Source organism: Bos indicus x Bos taurus, chromosome 18, assembly GCF_003369695.1.
Source record: "Bos indicus x Bos taurus breed Angus x Brahman F1 hybrid chromosome 18, Bos_hybrid_MaternalHap_v2.0, whole genome shotgun sequence".
Lineage (NCBI taxonomy): Eukaryota > Metazoa > Chordata > Mammalia > Artiodactyla > Bovidae > Bos > Bos indicus x Bos taurus.
In genome coordinates, this window is record NC_040093.1 from 570,974 (window position 1) to 594,366 (window position 23,393).

Sequence of the window (23,393 nt, forward strand, 5' to 3'; positions counted from 1 at the left end):
ACATTTCCTTAGCATGAAACCTTTGGTTTCACAGCTGGAGAGCAATTTTGCCTCAGGGTTAATTGTGCATTAGGTCTCAGTCATATCTGAGTTAGATGACATGTAGATGAGTCTTTGAACTTTCTAATATAACATTAAAACTAATTAGACACTTTTTCTTTCATGTATCCTTTCTTGTTCATTGAAGAATGTAAGCTGCATGAAAAAAGAATAGGTTTTCATCTGTCATGATTTCCATACATCTAAAACAGTGCCTGACACTGTATTTTGTATAATGAAAATTTACTAGAGCCGTGAATAAACATGATACTCCAAATTCTTGTTCACATTTACTAGTTTTGGCTACTTAAAAAAAATAAAGTTAATTAAGATTTTTTTATTCACTTATTTTGGTTGCAGTGGGTCTTCCTTGCTGTGCACTGGCTTTCTCTAGTTTCAGCGAGCAGCAGCTTCTCTTGTTGCAGAGCAGAGGCGCAATAATTGTGGCACACTGGCCTACTTGCCCCGAGGCATGTAGAAATCTTCCCAGACCAGGCAGGGGTGGAATCCATGTCCCCTGCTGTGGCAGGCGGATTCTTATTAATGTACCATCAGGGAAGTCCTAGTTTAGCTAATCTTAACGTCCACGTCAATTCTTTCTCCAAGTTGGTATTAATGTTTTCAAGAATAAAAGCACTATTGAAAATTCTCTGATGTTTTCAACATCACTTGCTGTATCCGCAGGGCGGTATCTGCTACTGTCTTTGAGTAACAACACACACATTAATAACTTTCTGAAACTTGCATGTCAAAACTTTCTGATATTATCTCATGTCGCTGTAAGGAAGTGTGCCTGCAGTCACTGGAAAATGATAGTCACTTACCAGCAGGGACACGAGATCATAAGCTTAAGATGCCTTCTTTTGTATAAGTGTTCAGATACTCCCTTCCATATGTGCTGCGACTCTAAAAGTTGCAGCTACTGACCCATACCAAAATAACATTAGTTCTGTTGCTTTCAGTTTGAGATGGATATCTGTTCACTAAAAGGAATCGAGTTTATGTTAGGAAGTGGAATAAGAGATAATATATGGATGAAAGTGTTTCTCAGTGGATAGAACACAATCCCTAGTTCTGTAGGAAAGAAAGAAGCTTTATTGTGGAACCGGAAGTAAAACTCCTGCTTGACCACCTAATTTAGAATATCCATCTTCTTTCCCCCAGTCATGACCCTGTACAGACTGTTTTGCTCATAGCCAATCATAATACAACACAGAAAACTGACTACAGCTTCAGTACATGAATTTAAAGAACAATTATATAATGTGTCCAGCTACTTGCTGACTCATTTCTGAATGGCTCTAGAATAATATCGGAGAAAGCAATGGCAACCCACTCCAGTACTCTTGCCTAGAAAATCCCATGGACGGAGGAGCCTGGTGGGCTGCAGTCCATGGGGTCGCTGAGTGTCGGACACGACTGAGCGACTTCACTTTCACTTTTCACTTTCATGCATTGGAGAAGGAAACGGCAACCCACTCCAGTGTTCTTGCCTGGAGAATCCCAGGGACGGGGGAGCGTGATGGGCTGCTGTCTATGGGGGTCGCACAGAGTCAGATACGACTGAAGTGACTTAGCAGCAGCAGCAGAATAATATGGCCATTGAGAGGCCATTTAGAGGACATCCTGGACGGTGAAGTCAAGTGGGCCTTAGGAAACATCACTCCGAACAAAGCTAATGGAGGTGATGGAATTCCAGTTGAGCTATTTCAAATTTTAAAAGATGATGCTGGTAAAGTGCTGCAGTCAATATGCCAGCAAATTTGGAAAACTCAGCAGTGGCCACAGGACTGGAAAAGGTCAGTTTTAATCCCAGTCCCAGAGAAAGGCAATGCCAAAGAGCACAGTTGCACTCATCTCACATGCTAGCAAAGTAATGCTCAAAGTTCTCCAAGCCAGGCTTCAACAGCATGTGAACCGTGAACTTCCAGATGTTCAAGCTGGATTCTGAAAAGGCAAAAGTCAGAAGAACCAGAGATCAAATTGCCAACATCCATTGGATCATCAAAAAAGCAAGAGAGTTCCAGAAAAATATCTGCTTTATTGGCTATGCCAAAGCCTTTGACTGTGTAGATCACAACAAACTGTGGAAAATTCTTCAAGAGATGGGAATACCAGACCACCTGACCTGCCTCTTGAGAAATCTGTATGCAGGTCAGGAAGCAACAGTTAGAACTGGACATGGAAAAACAGACTGGTTCCAAATAGGAAAAGGAGTTCGTCAAGGCTGTATATTGTCACCCTGCTTATTTAACTTATATGCAGAGTACATCATGAGAAATGCTGGGCTGGATGAAGCACAAGCTGGAATCAAAATTGCTGGGAGAAATATCAATAACCTCAGATACAGATGACACCACCCTTATGGCAGAAAGCGAAGAACTAAAGAGCCTCTTGATGAAAGTGAAAGAGGAGAGTGAAAAAGTTGGCTTAAATCTCAACGTTCAGAAAACTAAGATCATGGCATCTGGTCCCATCACTTCATGGCAAATAGATCGGGAAACCTTGGAAACAGTGAGAGACTTTATTTGGGGGGGCTCTAAAATCACTGCAGTTGGTGACTGTAGCTATGAAATTAAATGACGCTTGCTCCTTGGAAGAAGAGTTATGACCAACCTAGACAGCATATTAAAAGCAGAGACATTACTTTGCCAACAAAGGTCTGTTTAGTCAAAGCTATGGTTTTTCCAGTAGTCAGGTATAGATGTGAGAGTTGGACCATAAAGAAGGCGGAGTGCCAAAGAATTGATGCTTTTAAACTCTGCTGTTGGAGAAAACTCTTGAGAGTCCCTTGGACTTCAAGGAGATCCAACCAGTCAATCCTAAAGGAGATCAGTTCTGAATATTCATTGGAAGGACTGATGCTGAAACTGAAACTTCAGTACTCTGGCCACATGATACGAAGAACTGACTCATTGGAAAAGACCCTGATGCTGGAAAAGATTAAGGCAGGAGAAGGGGATGACAGAGGCTGAGATGTTTGGATGGCATCACCAACTCAATGGTCATGAGTTTGTGCAAGCTCCGGGAGTTGGTGATGGACAGGGAAGCCTGGCGTGCTGCAGTCCATGGGGTTGCAAAGAGTCTGACACGACTGAGCGACTGATCTGAACTTGCTGACTCATATCTGAATGGCTCTAGAATAATATGGCCATTTAGAAGAATGACATTTGAGTGCATCTTATTGACTTAAAAAAATTGTACAAGTGAGAGTTGCAAGTTAAGTTTTATTTGGGGGCTAAATTAGGACTGACCCCCAGGAAACAGCATCTCAGATAACTCTGAGAAAGTGCTCCGAAGAGGTGGGGGTAAGGTTAGTGTACATGTGATTTTGGTGAAGGGAGAGTACATGCAATCAAGCGCATATTTTTCTGAGAAGGTTTCTGCTAGTTTCGGGAAACTTTCTGAGAGTCACGAGAAAACAGTCATCACCATGAAGGATTTTAGTGCCTTTCTAGATATGAGGAGATATAAGAATTGGGCTCATCATCTGAAGACCTGTCCTGCAAGTTTGCTGCCCCCGTTCCACGCCCCCCCTCCCCCCCGCCCCCCTGCCGCAAGCATAGAATGCTTCATTTCTGCTTTCCACTCAGAACCACTTTCAGAGGGTGTTGAAGTCAACAGCTGGAGCAGCACATGATTTAATCCTTGTAGAGGTAGGCGGCAAGCACCATGGCAAGTGCCAATCTGAAGTTGACAGTCTCAATATTTTTATCTTCTGGGAGCTGAGTGAGCTTCAGGAATTCTGAAATTTTGTCACTTTGCTGCATTTAACAAGAAACAGAACCCTTCCTTCCTCAAGGTAAGATGACTGCTTTCCAGCATCCTTCCGGGTGCCAGTTGGCACAAGTTACGGTTGGTCAGAAAGGAGAACACACTTTCCGGCAATCGCTAAAGCCCTGAGAACAATACTACAGGGAAGATCCTGCGCCCAGGAAGGAAGATCCACATGAATGCATTTCCGGGGAAATTCTTCACACTGGGCCCATTGGGGCGGGACTTCCGGTATCTTGCTTGTGGTGGCCATTTTAAACTGCTGTGAGTGTCCTGGTTGGGGGCCGCTGATTCCTCACCGGGTGACCCGATCTAAAAGCGCGAGAGCAGGCGGTGTCCCCGCACCACATAGTGGGCTCTGAGGTTCTGCAACGATGACCGGTACCCTGCGCCAAGCCGAGGAGAGGAAAGTCCTTGCCCGCGTTCCCCGGCCGCTCCTGCCAGAGTCTGATGGCGGTGGCGGTGCTAAGGGATCCACCTCAGGTAAAGGCTGGCCCGCAGGGCTCTCACCGCCCTCACTCCACCAGACACTAAAGCCCCGAGTGCAGGGCGCCTGCTCCTGTGCCCGCAGCCCAGGCCCCGGGCTCCAGGACGGTGAGGCGGTCGTGGGTGGACCCTGTGTCTGACAGACAGTGTGATGACGCGTGGGAGAGGGTGATGGGCACAGGTACCTGTAGGTGCAGAGACTTGGAGGTCGAACTGAGGCGGGTAGGTTTGGGGAACCTGGATTCCAACTGATGTCTGCAGGAACCCGAGTTGAGGGAGTGTACCTGAACTGGCAGAGAGGTTTCTTTTTCTGCTTGACCTGGAGGCGGTGGAGGCTAGTGGACAGAAGAGGGACACTTATGTGTTAGGGGTTTGTTGTTCTTGTTTTTACACTGCATGGGGTCTTCGTTTCTGCCCACTGGGCTCTTCCTTGCTGCTGGAGGGCTTTCTCTAGTTGCAGAGGGTGCGAGGTGGCTTCACTTGTTGGCAGAACTCCGGCTGTAGCTGGAGTGAGTAGTTGTGGTGCGGGGACTTAGTTGCTCTGCGCCATGTGATATCTTCCCAGACCAGGGATCAAACCTGTGTCCCCTGCATTGGCAGACAGATTCTTTACTACTGAGCTGCCAGAGAAATCCCATATGTGTTAGGGTTTTAAAGGTCACCAAAATCCAGTTCAGAGAGGAAACAGATTGGAGGTGGTTGATGAATAGGTTGTGGCAAAGAGAAGTAGCACCATTTTCCAAGGTCAGGGATCTGATAAGAGGCTGCTCTGAGGACTGAAACACAGAGGTTATTAAGTTAACCCCAAGTCCAGGTTCAAGGCCTGGTGGGGATCCAGGGGAGTCCTGCATACTTGGGAGTCCAGCCACAGTTGTCTTCCTCATCCCCCAGGTTCTGAAGGTTGGAAAAGTACTTAGGGATCTTACACAAGGCAGGAGATGATGTCCCAGTCCCTCACTGATATTGACACCACCCATAGAGAGTGGTCAGCTGATAAAGAGTCTGCCTGCAATGCGGGAGACCTGGGTTTGCTCCCTGGGTTGGGAAGATCCCTGGAGAAGGGAAGGGTTACCCACTCCAGTGTTCTGGCCTGGAGAATTCCTTGGATCATACAGTCCATGGGGTCGCAAAGAGTCGGACACCACTGAGCAACTTTCACTTTCACTTTATAGAGTGTCAGGGTATTGTGTCCAGAGACTTGCCTTGATATAATCTCAGCTCTTGAATGTGAGGGCCATGAATCCAGCTCTGGGTCCTGACTGCAGAACAAAGGTAACATACACATATTTTGTTTCCTGATGACTAAACTGGTATGGAAGGTTTTCCCAGGAACAGATCAGATCAGATCAGATCAGTTGCTCAGTTGTGTCCGACTCTTTGCCACCCCATGAATCGCAGCACGCCAGGCCTCCCTGTCCATCACCAACTCCCGGAGTTCACTTAGACTCACGTCCATCGAGTCAGTGATGCCATCCAGCCATCTCATCCTCTGTCGTCCCCTTCTCCTCCTGCCCCCAATCCCTCCCAGCATCAGACTCTTTTCCAATGAGTCAACTCTTCCCATGAGGTGGCCAAAGTACTGGAGTTTCAGCTTTAGCATCATTCCTTCCAAAGAAATCCCAGGGCTGATCTCCTTCAGAATGGACTGGTTGGATCTCCTTGCAATCCAAGGGACTCTCAAGAGTCTTCTCCAACACCGCAGTTCAAAAGCATCAATTCTTCGGCACTGAGCCTTCTTCACAGTCCAACTCTCACATCCATACACGACCAAAGGAAAAACCATAGCCTTGACTAGACGGACCTTTGTTGGCAAAGTAATGTCTCTGCTTTTGAATATGCTATCTAGGTTGGTCATAACTTTCCTTCCAAGGAGTAAGCGTCTCTTAATTTCATGGCTGCAGTCACCATCTGCAGTGATTTTGGAGCCCAGAAAAATAAAGTCTGACACTGTTTCCCCATCTGTTTCCCATGAAGTGGTGGGGCCGGATGCCATGATCTTCGTTTTCTGAATGTTGAGCTTTAAGCCAACTTTTTCACTCTCCACTTTCACTTCCATCAAGAGGCTTTTTAGTTCCTCTTCACTTTCTGCCATAAGGGTGGTGTCATCTGCAAATCTGAGGTTATTGATATTTCTCCTGGCAATCTTGATTCCAGCTTGTGTTTCTTCCAGTCCAGCGTTTCTCATGATGTACTCTGCATATAAGTTAAATAAGCAGGGTGACAATATACAGCCTTGACGTACTCCTTGTCCTATTTGGAACCAGTCTGTTGTTCCATGTCCAGTTCTAACTGTTGCTTCCTGACCTGCATACAGGTTTCTCAAGAGGCAGATCAGGTGTTCTGGTATTCCCATCTCTTTCAGAATTTTCCACAGTTTATTGTGATCCACACAGTCAAAGGCTTTGGCATAGTCAATAAAGCAGAAATAGATGCTTTCTGGAACTCTCTTGCTTTTTCCATGATCCATCGGATGTTGGCAATTTGATTTCTGGTTCCTCTGCCTTTTCTAAAACCAGCTTGAACATCAGGAAGTTCACGGTTTACATATTGCTGAAGCCTGGCTTGGAGAATTTTGAGCCTTACTTTACTAGTGTGTGAGATGAGTGCAATTGTGCGGTAGTTTGAGCATTCTTTGGCATTGCCTTTCTTTGGGATTGGAATGAAAACTGACCTTTTCCAGTCCTGTGGCCACTGCTGAGTTTTCCAAATTTGCTGGCATATTGAGTGCAGCACTTTCACAGCATCATCTTTCAGGATTTGGAATAGCTCAACTGGAATTCCATCACCTCCACTAGCTTTGTTCATAGTGATGCTTTCTAAGGCCCACTTGACTTCCCATTCCAGGATGTCTGACTCTAGGTCAGTGATGACACCATCGTGATTATCTGGGTCATGAAGATCTTTTTTGTACAGTTCTTCTGTGTATTCTTGCCATTTCTTCTTAATATCTTCTGCTTCTGTTAGGTCCATACCATTTCTGTCCTTTATCAAGCTCATCTTTGCATGAAATGTTCTTTGGTATCTCTGATTTTCTTGAAGAGATCCCTAGTCTTTCCTCTGTTTGTTTTCCTCTATTTCTTTGCACTGATCGCTGAGGAAGGCTTTCTTCTCTCTTCTTGCTATTCTTTGGAACTCTGCATTCAGATGTTTATATCTTTCCTTTTCTCCTTTGCTTTTTGCTTCTCTTTTTTTCACAGCTATTTGTAAGGCCTCCCCAGACAGCCATTTTGCTTTTTGCATTTCTTTTCCATGGGGATGGTCTTGATCCCTGTCTCCTGTACAATGTCATGAACCTCCATCCATAGTTCATCAGGCACTCTATCTATCAGATCTAGGCCCTTAAATCTATTTCTCACTTGCACTGTATAATCATAAGGGATTTGATTTAGGTCATACCTGAATGGTCTAGTGGTCTTCCCTACTTTCTTCAATTCAAGTCTGAATTTGGCAATGAGTTCATGGTCTGAGCCACAGTCAGCTCCTGGTCTTGTTTTTGCTGACTGTATAGAGCTTCTCCATCTTTGGCTGCAAAGAATATAATTAATCTGATTTCGGTGTTAACCATCTGGTGATGTCCATGTGTAGAGTCTTCTCTTGTGTTGTTGGAAGAGGCTGTTTGCTATGACCAGTGCATTTTCTTGGCAAAACTCTATTAGCCTTTGCCCTGCCTCATTCCATATTCCAAGGCCAAATTTTCCTGTTACTCCAGGTGTTTCTTGACTTCCTACTTTTGCATTCCAGTCCCCTATAATGAAAAGGACATCTTTTTGGGGGCGTTAGTTCTAAAAGGTCTTGTAGGTCTTCATAGTCCCGTTCAACTTCAGCTTCTTCAGCATTACTGGTTGGGGCATAGACTTGGATTACTGTGATAGTGAATGGTTTGCCTTGGAAACGAACAGAGATCATTCTGTCGTTTTTGAGATTGCATCCAAGTACTGCATTTCTGACTCTTTTGTTGACCATGATGGCCGCTCCATTTCTTCTGAGGGATTCCTGCCCGCAGTAGTAGATATAATGGTCATCTGAGTTACATTCACCCATTGCAGTCCATTTCAGTTCGCTGATTCCTAGAATGTCGACATTCACTCTTGCCATCTCTTACTTGACCACTTCCAATTTGCCTTGATTCATGGACCTGACATTCCAGGTTCCTATGCAATATTGCCCTTACAGCATCGGACCTTGCTTCTATCACCAGTCACATCCACAGCTGGGTATTGTTTTTGCTTTGGCTCCATCCCTTCATTCTTTCTGGAGTTATTTCTCTACTGATCTCCAGTAGCATATTGGGCACCTACTGACCTGGGGAGTTTCTCTTTCAGTATCCTATCATTTTGCCTTTTCATACTGTTCATGGGGTTCTCAAGGCAAGAATACTGAAGTGGTTTGCCATTCCAGCATGTGCAAATACTTGAAGGTGTGTCTGAACTGGTAGCAGGGTACAGCAGGTCTTTAAGAACAAACAGCAGTGGATCTGGTAATCAGGTCTTTATTTTGTAAATAATTATATTTGGTTGTGCTGGGTGTTTATTGCTGTAAGTGGGCTTTCTTTAGTTGTGGCAAGCGGGGTTTACTCTTTCTTGAGGTGATCAGTCTTCTCATTGTGGTGGCTTCTCTCGTTGCAGAGCTGGGGCACTGGGACTAGCAGGCTTCAGTCGTTGTGGAGCATGGCCTTAGTTTCTCCATGGCTTGTAGTACTCTTCCCGGACCAGGAATGGAATTTGTGACCCCTGCATTGGCAGACGGATTCTTAACCACTGTACCACCTGAACTTGTCACAGCATTGTTAATCAGCCATACTCCAATAGTAAATAAAAAGCTTGAAATATTGAGGAAATATATATATATGTGTGTGTGTGTGTGTGTGTGTGTGTGTGGCTTGGGAGGCAGAGAAATAATTGAAACAAATTGGCATTGAGGCCAGTGCTCCTGCTAACTTAATATTATCCAGATTCACCAGAATTGTGCAGTGAGCCTTGATGGAGCCGAGAGTATTTTCGTCTTGTTGGAGGATAAGGTCTGTGGTAAATGTAGTCAAGAGTCATCATGTCGCAGGGAGACTGTAAGGGCTGGGATTTTAAGGAAGGTTGAGTAGACGGTTGTGACTGTTGAGGGGACAGATGATGAGTGTATCACAGAACTGGAAGAGTGTCATGGGTGTGTGTGATTCACGTGTTGCATTATACATGGCTAGTATTGAATCAGGGATCAGAAGCAGGTAGAGAGGCCTGCAAAGCAGCATGTGGGACTGTCCCTTGCACTGAGATTCATCAGAGGTCTGGGGTGGTTGTGGACAGTTTTAGAGTGTCAAGCAGTCTCTGGAGGCTATACGTTGGGTGTATGAATGAGTCCAGGGTGAATCCTGTATTATAGAGCAGGAAGGTGGCGGAACGGTGGGAGTGTAACCCCACACGGTGGGAGTGAGGAATGATGGAGTTAGAGACAGTCTATAAAAGGATGTGCGCATGCACAGGTACTGTGAGCTGATGGCCCCACAGGCCTGGTATTCAGGACTTGATAGTGAGGCGTGAGCCCAGGTTTGTCTGTGTGTTGTACAGACAACAGGGGAGACTCCAGGGGAATTGCTTGATGGGAGGGGTGGGGCTCTGCTAGCCAGGCCCAGAGCTTACATGGCATTATTGTGTATTATTGCTGAGGGCTGACTTCAGTGATGTATGTGACCCAAGGATGACCCAAGGCTGCATTAGCAGCCCCAGGTCCGGGTGTCTCCTCTGAGGTGAGGAGTTTGGGAGGAGAGGATGCCAGTGGGGTAGATGTGTGTGGCAATGGACTGTGGGTTCTCAGAACATTGTTTCCTCTGTCCCTATGTTGACAGGACAGTTTAAGCTTTAAAGACATTGCTGTGTATTTCTCCTCGGAGGAATGGAGGCTCCTTGATGAGGCTGAGAGATGCCTGTACCTCAGTGTGATCCTGGAAAACTTTGCACTCGTTTCTTCACTGAGTAAGACTCTCAAAGCCTTTCCAGATACCTAGAGTGAGCTCTGTATCCTGGCTCACCCCCCTTTTCCATAGGGGTGCTCTGCCTTCTGACAGGTGGACCTCCAGCAGTGCTTGTTTTCCCAGCTTTCTGGGTAGTTGCTATGGAAGTTGTGGCTGGGTTGTTTGCACTCCCTCTTTTCTATACTGAATCCTCACGGGGAAGAATTGGAGGTCTGTAGTCTTGGAGTGGGAGAAAGCAATGGCACCCCACTCCAGTGCTCTTGCCTGGAAAATCCATGGATGGAGGAGCCTGGTAGGCTGCATTCCATGGGGTCGCTAAAAGTCAGACATGACTGAGCGACTTCACTTTCACTTTTCACTTTCATGCATTGGAGAAGGAAATGGCAACCCACTCCAGTGTTCTTGCCTGGAGAATCCCAGGAACGGGGAAGCCTGGCGGGCTGCCGTCTATGGGGTAGCACAGAGTCGGACACGACTGAAGCGACTTAGCAGCAGCAGCAGCAGCAGCAGTCTTGCAGTGAGTTTAATGGACTGCACCATCTTGTAACTGAAGATTTGTCCCTTTTGAGCAACAACTTCTCTGTTTCTGTGAGTTAAACGTGTTTTGCTTTTTTGTTTTAAATTCTACATGAGTGATACCATACATAATTTGGCATAATGTCCTTCTGGTTCATCCATGTATATGGGAGGACTTCCGTTTTTTTATGGCTGAATAATTTTTCAGATGTGCATGTGTATGTGTGAGTATATTACACCTTGTTTATCTATTCATACATGGATGAACACTTAGGTTGTTTCCACATCTTGTGTATTGTCTGTCCATAATGCTGCTGCAAACATAAGACTGCAGATTATGTTTTCCCCATTTGATTTCATTTCTTTGGGCTATATTCCAAGAAATGGGATTGCTGGATCGTATGGTAGTTCTATTTCGAACTTCTGAGGAACTTCCATACTGTCTATCCATAAAGTCTATACCAATTTATCTTCCCACCAAGGGTTCCCTTATCTCTGTACTTTTGCCAGCACTCATCTCTTCGATGATAGCCATCCTGACAGTTTTGTAATACTATCTCATTGTGGCTTGGATTTACATTTCCCTGGTGATTAGTGAGAAAGAACAGTTTTTCATGTACTTGTTAGCCATTTGTATATAACGTCTAATCAGATCCTCTGTTCATATTTTAATAAGATTATTCTGTTTTTGCTGATTTGATTATGTTATGTGTTTAAAGTATCACCACCTTACTAGGTTCATGGCTTGCAAATAATTTTCTGCAATTCTGTAGATTACATTTTCATTTTGTTCATTTTTTTTTTTTTTTTTTGCTCTGCAGAAGCTTTTCAGGTTGATGTAGTTTCAGTTCTAATTTTTTTTTCCACTGTACTTTCATGTAATATTAAAAAAAAAAAAGAATCACTGCCAAGACCACTGCCAAATAGCTTATTTCTTGCTTTTGCCTCCAAGCAAGTCTACACTTTCAGGTCTTAGGTTTAACTCTTTAATTCACTATGAGCTAATTACTGTTAATGGGTTCAATTTCACTGTTTTCTTTTCTGAATATTTGTTGATTTATCTGCATGCATCAAGTCTTAGTTTCCGCGCACAGAATCTTCACTGTGTCGTGAGGGGTCTTCCGTTGCAGCGCACAGACTGTCCAGTTGTGCCGCACAGACTGGAGCACATGGGCTCAGGCTTAGTTGCTTCACAGCATGTGGGATCGTAGGCAGTGAATCTGCTTCCTCTGCCTTGCAAGGTGGATTCGTAACCTCGGAGCTACCAGGGAAGTCCCAGTTTCATTGTTTTGCATGTGGAGATCCACTTTTCTCAACACCTTTTATTTAAGAGACTGCCCCCATTGTGTGTTATTTGCACCCTTGTCAAAGATTAGTTGACCATATATGTTTGGGACTTTTTCCTGGGTTCTTTATTCTGCTCCATTCCTTTGTGTGTCTGTTTTTATGACAGTGAAATACTATTTTGATTACTTGAGCTTTGCAGTGTATTTTGAAATCAGGAAGTTTCGTATCTTGAGATTTGATCTTCTTGCTCAAGATTGCTTTGGCTCTTTGAGGTTATTTGTCGCTCTATATGAACTTTAGGATTCATCTTCTATTTCTGTGAAAAATTGTAATTTTGATAGGAATTGCATTGAATCTGTATATTGCATAGGGTAGCATGGATACTGTAATGCTATTAATTATTCCAGTACAAGGACATGAGTTATCTTTTCATTTATTTGTGTCACTTTCTTTTATCAGTGTCTTATAGTTTTCAGTGTTCAGATCTTTTTGGTTAAATTTATTCATATGTATTTCATTGTTTTTGATATTACATATGTAATTGCTGCCCTAGTTTTTATTCAGATATCTTATTGTTTTTAGAGATGCAACTGATTTTTACATATTGATTTTTGTATCCTGCGACTTTACTGAATTTGTTTAATAGTTGTAACAGTTTTAAGGGGGAGCATTTAGGATCCTCTGAATATAAGATCTTGTCTTCTTCAGACACAGTTTTGCTCCTTTGTGATTTTATTATTAGTTTTTTCTCATGAACTGGTGATCTGAGCAGGCCTTCCAGAACAATATTGAATAGAAATGAACATAATAGGCATCCTTTTCTTGTTCCTTGAAGAGGCAGTCTCTTCATTAATAGGTATTGAGAAAGCTTTTAGGTTTTAAATTTTGAGTGTGGGGGCTTGCCTGGTGGTCCAGGGGCTCAGACTCTGCTTCCAGTGCAGGAAGCTCAGGTTCAATCCCTGGACAGGGAACTAGATCCCACGTGCCACAACTAAGATCCAGAGTCACCAAAATAATAAAGAAATATTAAAAAAATAAAAATAAATTTTGAGTGTGATGTTGTGTGTATGTGTGCTCAGTCAGGTCTGACTCTTGGTGACCCCATGGACTGTAACCCACCAGGCTCCTCTGTCCATGGGATTTCCCAGGCAAGAATATGATGTCAGCATGGACTTATTTTATATGTGTTTATCATATTGAGTTACATTCCTTCTACACACCAAGTGTTAAGAGTTTTTGACAGGTAAATGTGCTCTATTTTGTTAAGGGATTTTTCTGCATTTATTGAGATGATCATATGATTTGTATCCTTCATTCTATTATGTGTCATGTTTATTGATTTGTATATGAAAAACTATCCTTGTATCCCAGGAGTAAATCACAGTTGATGATGGTGTAAGATTTTTAATACACTGTTGAGTTTGGTTTGCTATTTTCTGTTGGAGATTTTTTTCTTCTATGTTTATCAAGGATGTTGGCATATAGTTTTTTTTTTTTTTTTTCTTGTAATTTCCATAACTTTCTTTGCTATTGACATATATTTCTAGCCTGGGAAAGTGAGTTTGGAAGTATTTCTTCAGTGGTTTGGAAGAGTTGAGGAAGGATTGACATTAGTTTTTAAAATCATGGTAGAATTTACCAGTGACTCTGTATTTTTCTTTGTTGGGACAGTCATTATAAATTATTTTTTAAAAACTGAAGCATAGTTGGTTTACAATATTATATCAGTACCAGGGTAAGACACAGTGACTCAATATTCTTATTAATTGGGAAATTCTCTGATGGTCCACTGGTTAGAACTGTATGCTTCCATTGCAGGAGGCATGGGTTTGATCTCTGGTTGTCAAACTAAGATCATGCATGCCATGCAGCATAGCCAAAACATTTTTTTATAAGTTATACTAAATTTAACATTATTATAAAACGGTGGCTATATTTCCCTGTGCTGTAAAATATATCTTTGTGGCTTAGTTTGTTGGGAGATAATTGATTAATGATTCAGTTTCTTAACTTGTTACTGATTTATTCAGATTTTTTTTTCTTCAAGTTTTATTGTTGCTGGGTTGTCTGTTTCAAAGAATTTATTCATTTTTTTCTAGTTTTTCCTGTTGGCAGTTAATTGTTTGTTTGCGGCTTTACTGAGTCTTCGTTGCTTGTCACAGGCTTTCTCTAGTTGTGGCATGGGGGACTACTCTTCATTTCAGTATGTGGGCTTCTCATTGTGAGGGATTCTCTTGTTGCAGAGCACAGGCTGCAAGTGCTGGGGCTTCAGTAGTTGCAGTGGGTGGGCTCAGAACTTGCAGCACGTGGGCCCTAGAGCACGCAGGCCCAGTAGTTGTGGTGCATGGGCTTAGTTGCTCCTCAGCGTGTGGAATCTTCCACATCTTCGTGGCCCAGGGATCAAATCTATGTTCCCTGCATTGGCAGGTGGATTCATAACAACTGGACCACCAAGGATGTCCTGGCATTTAATTGTTGATTGTGGTTTTTATGATCTTTGTGTGTCTGCAGTATCAGTTGTAGTATCTCCTTTTTCATTTCTGATTTCATTTACTTGAATCTTTTCTTTTCGTGCAGCTAAAGGTTTGTCCATTTTGATTCTTTTCAAAAACCAACTCTTAGCTTTGTTAATCTTCCCATTGTATTTTTAGTCTGTATTTTATTTATTTCTGCTCTAATGTTTGTTATTTCTTTCCTTCTAGATTTGAGTTTGTTTTTTTTAAGTTGTGGCATATTTTGATTCCATTTTATTATGGTAGGCTGCAGTCCGTGGGGTCGCTATGAGTCGGACACGACTAAGCGACTTCACTTTCACTTTTCACTTTCCTGCATTGGAGAAGGAAATGGCAACCCACTCCAGTGTTCTTGCCTGGAGAATCCCAGGGACGGGGGAGCCTGGTGGGCTGCCGTCTATGGGGTCGCACAGAGTCGGACACGACTGAAGTGACTTAGCAGCAGCAAGATAATCTTTTCTTATTTTTTTTTTCCCTTCAACACATTCAGGAATGTATTCTTTAATGGCCATATGTCTTTTTTAACGTCCATATATTTTTGAGCTTTCCAGCATTCACAATGATAGTATTATGCTATTGGGGACTTCCAGGTGGTGCAGTGGTAAAGAATCTATCTGCCAATGCAGGAGATTAGGGAGATGTGGATTTGATCCCTGGGTTGGGAGGATCCTGTGGAGTAGGAAATGGTAACCTGCTCTTGGTGTTCTTGCCTGAAAAAATTCCATGGACAGAGAATCCTGGTGGGCTACAGTCTATAGAGTCACAAATAGTCAGACATGACTGAGCAACTAAGCACGTTACGTTACTGATTTTTAGTTTCCAACCCTTATGGATGGATAAAATTCTTGACATGATTTAAGTCTTCTTAAAAGTGTAAAGACTTGTTTTGTGACCTAATATATGATCTCTCCAAGAGAATGTTCTGTGTCCATTGAGAAGAATGTATTCTGTTGTAGTTGATTGGGATATTCTGTGTGTTTGTTAGGCTCAGGTGGTCTAAAGATTCATTCAGTATTTTGTCAGTGCTTGAGCTAAGGTGCCATTAAATATTTCCTTATCGATTTTCTATTTGGTTAATCTACCCATATTCTTGAAAGATGGGTATTGGAGTCTGCTAATGTTATTTCATTGTTGTCTTTTCTGCCTTCCAGTTTCTTGATATTTGCCTTATACATTTAAATGCTCTGATGTTAGATACATACTACTTATAATATGTTCTGCCCTCTTGATGAGTCAACACCTTTATCTTTATTTAATGATTTTTTGTCTATTGTGATAGATTTTGACTTAAAGTTTATTTTGTTTGGCTTAAGTGTGGATTATTTATAAGTATAAGCTAGTGTTTTGTTTCCATTTGTATGGAGGTTTTTTTTTCCCTTCAATTTCTTCTCTTTCAGCCTATTTGTGTTCTTAAAGCTGAAGTAAGTCTCTTGAAGCCTTTATCCTCAGGCACTGTGTGTCTTTTAAAATTTCTTTGGTTTTTACTTTGCCAGGTCTGTGTGGCTGCAGGTGAGCTTTTGCTAGTTGCAGTGAGCTGGGACTACTCTTTGTTGCAGTGGACGGGCTTCTCATTGCAGTGACTTCTCTTATTGTGGAGCATGGGCTGAAATGAGTCTCTTGAGGGCTTTATTGTCAGCCACCGTGTCTTTTGAATGGAGAGGACTTGCCTGGCAGTCCTGAATGTCCACTGTAGGGGGTGCAGGTTCTATCCCTGGTCAGGGAACTAAGATTGTGCATATAGTGTGACCAAGAATTAAAAAGCAGACAAACCAAAAAGCACAAAAAAGAGAATGGAGAAAATTTTGTCAGGACTTTACAATTGCCAACTCGTTAATTTTTGTATGACTGACTTGTAGTTCCTTTGGTGTTTCCATCATTTCTTCTTTCTTTCTTTCTTTAATGTTTAATTGGAGGATACTTGCTTTATAATATTGTGTTAGTTTCTGCCTACATCAACATGAATCAGCCATAGGTATACATATGCCCCCACCCTTTTGAACCTCCCTCCCACCTCTCACCCCATCCCATCCCTCTAAGTTGTCACAGAACCCAGTTCCCTGTGTCATACAGCACATTCCCACTGGTTATCTGTTTCATATATGATAGTGCATATTTTTCAGTGTTACTCTTTCAGTTCACCCTCCTTCTCCTTCTCTGCTGTGTCCACAAGTTGTTTTCTGTCTGTGTCTCCATTGCTGCTCTCAAATAGGTTCATCAATATCGTCTTTCTAGAGTCCATGTATATGTGTTAATATACGGTATTTTTCTCTGAATGACTTCACTTTGTATAATGGGCTCTAGGTCATCTGCCTCATTAGAACTGACTCAAATGTGTAGCTTTTTATGGCTGAATAATATTCCATTGTATATATGTACCACAACTTCTTTATCTATTCATCTGCTGATGGACATCTAGGTTTGCTTCCATGTCCTAGCTATTGTAAATTGTGCTGCAATGAACATTGGGATACACGTGTCCTTTTCAATTATTGTTTCTTCAGGAACAAAACAAGGGTGCCCACTCTCACTACTATTCTTTGTCACTTCTTGTGGTACTTCCACAATGTGAATATTATTTTCCTGGATAACATCCCATAATTTACTTCAATAGGCTTTCTTCAGTCTTTCTTCCCTGTGGTTGGATGGTTTGAAATCACCTGACTCAAAGTCACAGGTATTTCTGCTGCTTGATCAAGTGACTGTTCCCTATTATATTTTTCATTTCATTTATTGTAGTCTTCAGCTACAGAGTTTAATTCCTTTATTTTCCTTCTATTTCAGATCTTTTTTTTTTTTTTTTTTTGCCACACCACATCACATGCAGAACCTTAATTTCTTGACCAGGGATCAAACCTGTACCTCCTGCGGTGGAAGCACAAAGCCCTAACCATTGGACAGCCCAGGAATTCCAAATCTGTTAATTTGCTTGTGTGTGTGTGTGTGTGTGTGTGTTTCCTGCTTTCATTGAGTTTCTGTCTGTGTTCTCTTGGAGCTGGCTGAGTTTCCTTCAAGTATTTATTTTGAATTCTTTGTCTAGTTATTTATAGATATGCATTTTTGGGGGTTCACTTGCTGTAAAGTTATGCTCCTTCGGTGATGTCATGTTTCCTTGATATTTCATGTTTCTTATAGCCTTTTGGTCATCTTTTTGCATCTGATGGATAAGTCACATCTGAATTTACAGACTGACTTTGGTGAGGAAAGACCTTAACTTGGATTGATTGCAAAGTCACTGGCTAGGTGGGGTGTGCCAGTTTGGGCTGTCAAGAGGGACTGGCCATATAATGGCTCTGCAACTTTGTCAGCTGGGGTCAGGGGCACCAAAGATTGTAGGGGTTCTGGGTAGACAAGGCTGCAAGATGAACTCATAAGTACCTTTTCTGGGAAATCTGGGGAGGGTGTGACATCAGGACTGTGTTCAGGTCACATAAGGAATGTTTCTCATTTAATCGAGATTTTTTGGTTTTTGCTAATGTCACATCCCTTGTCTATTTTTCTTGTCCTGTTGTTGGTACTTGGCTGAGTAGTCAGTTTTACTCCACTGTTATATCTACTCTGACTTCAGCCCAGGTATAAGCCTCATCTCTCTGGATTTCATATCTCGGTCCTTTCTCTCATACTTCCTCATCTCTTGCTCTGCAGCTTTGGTTCACATGTGCTATGAGGTGTCCACTCATCCTTAAATTGGCCTTGAACAGCAGCTGGGTTTCTCCTGGGTTTGGACATTTGCTTCTACACGGTCTCATGTCGTTTCAGAATAGGTCCTGCAGGAATCCTCTGGCACATGAGCAAGCTCTACAGTGTGCTGCTCAACTTTGTGTTGCGCCATATTCTTATGTCCTTCTCCTGGTTAAGGATACCATCCTTTTGCCTTAGAGGCACAGTCATGCCAAGTAGTGGAATGCTGCTTCCCCAGTGGAATTACAGATCTTTCTGGAAAACCATCCTGCAGACTCACCCCTGGATATGACTCATTACCTTTATGAAGGTATTGCTCCCTCCTCAGAAAGTCGACATGTTTATTTGCATTTATTTCATCACAGGTGTGTGTGTGTGTATGTGTGTGTGTGTGTTTTCAGGTTGCTGCTGTGGAGGAGAGGATTCAGAGGCACCCTTTAAACATAACATTTCTATAGGCATGTCAAAGGCCAGGACTCCTAAGGCACTTTCGTTTTCCCAGAAGAATCACATTTGTGAGAAGTGTAGTCTGATCTTGAGACGTATTTTTCACTTGGCAGAGCATGAAGAAACACAACACAGCCAGAAAGTGATTGGGTATAAAATACACATGAAACAATTTCATTTTGGTGCAGACCTCCAAAACACCAGAAGCAGTTCATGGGAAAGAAATCCTTTGGAAATGATGTAGACAGGGTCTTGTTTGTGAAGCACTGCAAACTCCATATGTCAGAAAAGCCCTCTTCCTGTGAGAAAGTTAAGAGACTTTCTGGCCACTTCAGGACATCTCCAGCAACAGTCCACTCACACCAGGGAGAAGCCAGACAATATTGTCTAGTGTGAACAAACTTTACAAAGCAGAGAAAGTCATGACAGCCTGGGAGAACACAAGAAAGCCCTGAACCCCAAACACACACTTGTTCAAGACAAGAGTGTCCACACTGGAAGACATTGTTTTATGTGCAGTGAATGTAGGAAAACGTTCAAATACAAATCCTTATTTGTGTGCACCAGAGAGTCCACACTAGAAAAAGACTCCCTGTGTGTGGTGAATGTGGAAAATCATTCAGGCGAACCTCAACCCTCAGTCTGTATCAAAGAACTCATCCTGGGGCAAGGCAGTACAAGTGCAGCAAATGTGGGAATTTCTTTAGCCAAAACTTCGTCCTCATTTATCCCTGGAGAAGTCATATTGGGGAAATTACTTGTGTTGTGAGTGTGCACAGTCTTTTAGCTGTAGATGCATCTTAGTTTGACAGTCAATAGTTCTCAATGGAAAAAGGCATTGTGCGTGTACCCAGTGTTGGATAGCTTTTAAATGAAAATGTTATCTCATTGTACACTGGAGAGTTCACATAAGAGAAAGGCCTTAATTTTGCAGTGAATGTGAGAAATCATTTACCAATAGCTCAGTTCTCATCCTACACCAGCGACTACATAAGGGGGAAAGAAGGCCTTTTGCATGTGGTGGATGTGGGAAATCTTTTGCCAATAAGTTGATACTCACTCTCCACCAGAGAGTTCACACAGGAAAAGGGCCTTATGAGTGTAGTGAGTGTTGGAAATCATTTAGTGTCAATCTTACCTCATTCAACACTGCAAGGTTCATAGTGGAAAAAGGCCTTAGGAATGCAATGAATGTGGGAAATCTTGTTCTGGCCCCCATTATCATCAGAGAGTTCACAGTGGATCAAGGCCTTATGAATGCAGTGAATGTGGGAAATCTTTTACCTCTAGTTCTACTCTCTGTTATCATCAGAGAGTTCACACAGGAGAAAGGCCGTATGAGTGCAGGGAGTGCGGAAAATGTTTTATGTTCAATTCTGCCCTGTGTTATCATCATAAGATTCATGCTGGAGATCGGCCTTATGAGTGTGCTATATGTGGGAAATGTTCTTCTTCTGGTTCCACCTCTGCTGTCATCAGACTTCACACAGGAGAAAGGCCTTATGTGTGCAGTGAATGTGGGAAATTCTTTATCCAGAGATATTACCTTGTTATACACTAGAGAGTTCACACAGGAGAAAGGCCTTATGTGTGCAGTGAATGTGGGAAATTCTTTATCCAGAGATATTACCTTGTTATACACTAGAGAGTTCACACAGGAGAAAGGCCTTATGTGTGCAGTGAATGTGGGAAATTCTTTATCCAAAGATATTACCTTGTTATACACTAGAGAGTTCACACAGGAGAAAAGCCTTATCAGTGTACTGAATGCAAGAAATCTTTTACCACTAAGAGGAGCCTTATTTATAATCAGGGAAATCACACTGGAGAAAGGCCTTATGAGTGCCATGAATGTGGGGAATCCTTTAAGCAACAGTCTTCTCTTATTGAACACTGTAGACCTCACTCTGGGCAAAAGCCTTCTAAATGTAGTGAATGTAGGAAATCTTTTGCATCTAGGTAGGGTTTCTGTTATCATCTGAGCGTTCATATGGGATTGAGGCTGTATGAGTGCAGTGAATGTGGGAATCTTTTGCCTCTAGTTCTACTCTTCATGAGTATCAGAGAATTCACACACACAAAAGACCTTATGAATGCACTGAATGTGAGAAATCATTTAAGAAAGAGTCTCCTCTCATTGAACACTGTAGACTTCACCCTGGAGAAAACCCTTATAAATGCAGTGAACGTGGGAAATCTTTTGCGTCTAGGTGGGGTTTCTGTTATCATCCACAAGTTCACACTGGATAAAGGAAGTATGAGTGCAGTGAAATCTTTTCCCGAAAGCTCTGCAGTCCCTCAACATCAGTGTTCACAGACGTGAAAGGTCTTTATGTGTGTTGCGAATGTGGGAAAACCTTTACCTCTAGATCCACCATTTGTTCTCAACAGAGAGATCACAAGAAAAGTTTTATTCATGACAGGAGTTTGGGAAGTTTTTTCCTAAAGAATTTGCCTCATTATATGTGATAGAGTTTACAGTGGAGAAAGGTCTTGAATGTGCAAGAGAATGTGCAGTTTTCCTTGTCAGGATAATGACACTGGAAGAAAATGAGGAGCTGTCCATCTGAATTCAGTCTCCTACTTCCAGCTGTCTGCAAGGGGATATACCCGTTAAGTCGCAGTTTTGCAGGAAGCATCTGTGGCTATTTGCACTTCCTGACCTGTGTGCGGCTCTTCCTGGATTTGTGTCGCTGCCACTTCTCCATTTTACCTCTGTCACCTGGCAGGGCTACACAGTGCCTCAGTCACCAGCCCAGCGTGCTCAGAGAAGCTGGCCTCTGTTCTTCCATGTGTTAGAGTCCAGTCCTTATGAATTCAGCTGACAAAGTGTACAGAGAAGGGCCACCTTCTTCATGGACATGTTCTCACACGATTTATTTTTCTAGCTAGCAAGTCACCAGCCCAGGCTGCGCGCCACGCATTGTTTTGGTTTGTGCAATATGGATGCCTTATTGTTTAAGGACTGTTTTATTTTTGAGTATTCTATATACTGCAAGAGGTTTTCTACAAGGAGGTTTGGGCTCCGCAGGCACGAAGGGTGAATGGTTTTTAGGGGCCACAGGGAGGATAGTGTGATGGCAAAATATTGGCTTGCCAGTTTTGGCCAAATTTGCATTGGTGCCAGTGAAATCGTAGGAAAGAGGGCAAGGCATTCTGGTCCTTGTTTGAAGCCTCTATGTGTTTTAGGAAACTCAGACATCACTCTGGGGAGGGGTGAGATCTGATAATCTCAAGTTCTTGGAGCAGCGTGAAGTTTTCCCCCTGTTCATAAGGGATATCACAGGAGGTGTCAGCACTGTTGAGGGGAATCTCCTGTCTAGGTCTTGCAAAGAGCATGTGCCCTGATGTCCACAATTCTGTGAGTGACAGTCACTGGTTGTAAGACTACAGGGGCCAGGGGAAACCGAAACTGCTGCAGAAACTGCATTATTAAGGAGTAGAAGAGACAGAAGCCAACTCAGTGGGATGTGGCTCTTCCAAAAGTGCATCCACAGGTGTGTTTGTGACAATGGCTGATGTGCAGGATAAGTGTGTACACAAATCTCGGGACCTCCAGCATGTTTTTCTTAACCACTGGACCACCAGGGAAGTCCCGAGGACCTCCAGGCGTGTGTTTCTTGTGTAGCTGAGGTCACTGTGAGAGAAGATAATTGGAAAGTTTTGCAGATTTTTGTAACCTCTCTTTAATGTTCACCTCAAGGCCAGTGCTACATAGGCAGGAAGTGGAAGGTAGAGAAAAGTAGTCCAGGGATGTGTCTCTTGTGACCCAGTGAGCATTCCTGTTAACTGAAGTGGAAATATCCTCTATTACTCACTAGTATTTGCTGCCACTGAGGAGAGATGACCCCCAGAGGTCATGACTAGAAAGATGGTGGAGTCAGAATATGTAGGGTAAGGGAGTTAGAGAAGGCAAGGTTCGGAAAAAGAACAAGACCGGTGCTTTACAAGAACAGATCACCTTTAATGAGGCAAGAAGGGCCAGCAGTCAGATTAGTGAGCTGCTGCACTAACCCAAGAAAAGAGTGAGTATATATGGGAATATATATGGAAATCTACTGTCTTAAGGGGGCCTGTTTTTCTCCAGGGTTGTTCGGAGTAGTTATCTCTTAAATGGCTGGGTCAAGGAATTCTGGAGATCGGCCTGAGGCTGGGACCCACTAGAAGCTGGGTGTAATTAACCTTAATGTCCATGTTTTCCTTCTGGTGAGAGAGTTCTTTGTTTTGCATAGAATGGTGGGGAGGAGCAGGAGGGGAGTTTTAATTCCAGGCTATTTTGGGCAGTGTAACTTTCCTTCATTCCAGACCCTAAGGAATATATATACATGGAGAAAGAGAGGTGGGTGTCGTTAATGTTCAGGGCTTCTTCGTACTGATAAATGAGGGTCAGGGGTTTGTGGTCTGGGAGGAAGGAAGTCTCAGGCCCGTAGTATTAATTCTCTTATTTTAGCCGTCAGGGTCTTGAGCAAAAGAACAGTCTTGACTTGGTCTTGGGAAATTGCTCGGATTTGGTCTTGGAGGAATCCCTGGAAAAGATTCAACAAACAAGGTCCAAAGGTGAGTAGGAGGGTGATAAAAATGAGTGGTCCGAGAAGGGGTAAACCCCAAGGCGTCCAGTTACAATCTGTTAACCGTGACTGCCAGGAGTTGCTTAGTCTCTGGAGGATGCGTGAGGCTCAATCTGGGTAAGG

The 23,393-nt window shown here is 42.9% G+C and overlaps 1 protein-coding gene across 1 annotated transcript in view; it reads left to right on the forward strand.

Moving 5' to 3' along the window:
• LOC113875905 (zinc finger protein 211-like) overlaps positions 1-23,393 on the forward strand; it is a 100,378-nt gene that overhangs the window by 20,966 nt on the left and 56,019 nt on the right. The gene's annotated exons all lie outside the window — the stretch shown is intronic.